We start from the raw sequence: 2,042 nt of genomic DNA, 5'->3' as shown, positions 1-2,042 counted from the left end.
GGGTAACACCATGTTATCCAGGATGGTCTTGATCTCCCGACCTCATGATCCACCCACCTCAGCCTCCCAAAGTGCTGCAATTACAAGCGTGAGCCACCGCACCCGGCCTAAGATTTCTTAATTACAACAGTATTGACATTTCTGGCAGGATAATTCTTTGTGGTGTGGGATGTCTGTTCTGTGCTTTGTAGGACTGAGCCACATCCCTGGTCTCTATAGGCAACACACCAGACCATTCCTACCCACAGTTGCAACAGTCAAAAACATCTCTAAACATTGCCAAATGTCCGCTGGAGGGCAAGTGTCCCAGGTTGGGAACCACTGCTTTAAGGATGGGTTATCTCTGAATGCAGGCACCTGAATGCCACTAATCATTTTATACAGGAGAAAGTTAAAATTTCTTTGCCCCCCACAATGGCCCCCTAACATCTAGAATCCATGGCTCATAGGAGGTGCTCAACAAATATTTGAAAAAGAAATGCAAACGAAGGTCATTCAGTCCTGTACCTTTTTCTCTAGTTCCTTCCTCCGTTCCAAATTCCATCTACAAGCTAGTCGAGATCACCCAAATATAACATGCTCGTGTTTTCCATATTTTTTCCTGTAACAGTCTCTGCCTTGAACCCTGCCCTGTACCCCAACTCATTGTCAGTATCTGGTGCAAGTGCCAGTCCCCCTAGAAAGCTCCCCTCGTCTTGCCTGAGGCTTCCTGTGGCCTCCAGGCACTGAGCATATGTCTCACCCACTCTACTGAGCTTTAAGCAGAGGGAAGACAGAAAAAGAGCAGCTTCCTCACTGCAGTGGGTGTACTAGTGCAGGACACTGAACGCCTAGAAGCAGCAACATGAGTCACATCACAGGATCTCAGATCTGAAGGTGGGGATACAGGGTAGAGCTGAGAATAGCACAAGTCTTGAGGGAAAAGTTAGGCCCCAAGATCCTGTCTTTCACTTTATACAAGCAGACAACTAATGCATCCAACAGAAAACAAGTTTACACCCTGGGGCAGTCAAATCTAAAACTTTGGCCTCAGGTACAGCTCAGGCTATAGGTGAGGAACCAGACTGAAAGCTGGGCAGAACTTACTGAGAGTCTGCACTACAGAGAAAAAGAAACAGTCAAGGTCTCCTGTCCCATCTATGCGTTCTTGGAGGTCAGAAATGGTTGGATTTCTAATAGGGACCAGGCACTTTGGAGGTGCTCTGTCTTCTCTTAGGCCACTTCCCCTTAGTTTTCAGTTCTGCATCACCAGAGTAACCAACCTCCTCTACAAGGACTCCATGGAGCCAGCTGAGCATGGGGACCTGGGTCTTGGGGGAGTTATAAATGGAAGCCAATGTGACCTGCAGGAAGTCATCTAGGTTTAGATCTTGTTATGGCCAGGACTAGGACTAGAGTCCATCTGCTGCATCCTCCAGTAACAACATCCGTGAGAAAGCCAGCCCAGGAAGGGCAATGCTTACCTATGCTCATGCTTTAAGTAGAATAGTTGACCATTGCACAATATGGGTTTGAGAGGCATGGGTCCACTTAGATGTGGCTTTTTCAATACAAGTTGCATTGAGTGTGCCTGCCTTCCCTTTTACCTCTTCAACCCTCTTTTGCCTCTGCCACCCCTGAGATAGCAAGAACTCCTCTTCCTACTCAAGGTAAAGATGAGGATGAAGACTTTAAAATGATCCATTTCCATTAAATGAACAGTAAATATATTTTCTCTTAGATTTTTCTCTAGCTTACTTTCTTATAAGAATGTGATATGTGGCCAGGCGTGGTGGCTCAAGCCTGTAATCCCAGCACTTTGGGAGGCCGAGACGGGCGGCAAGGTCAGGAGATTGAGACCAGCCTGGCTATCACGGTGAAACCCCGTCTCTACTAAAAAAACGCAAAAAACTAGGCGGGCGAGGTGGCGGGCGCCTGTAGTCCCAGCTACTCGGGAGGCTGAAGCAGGAGAATGGCGTAAACCCGGGAGGCGGAGCTTGTAGTGAGCTGAGATCCGGCCACTGCACTCCAGCCTGGGCGACAGAGCGAGACTCCGTCTCAAA

Source organism: Mandrillus leucophaeus, unplaced genomic scaffold, assembly GCF_000951045.1.
Source record: "Mandrillus leucophaeus isolate KB7577 unplaced genomic scaffold, Mleu.le_1.0 Scaffold38, whole genome shotgun sequence".
Taxonomy (NCBI): Eukaryota; Metazoa; Chordata; class Mammalia; order Primates; family Cercopithecidae; genus Mandrillus; species Mandrillus leucophaeus.
Note: the sequence above shows the minus strand (reverse complement) of the source record.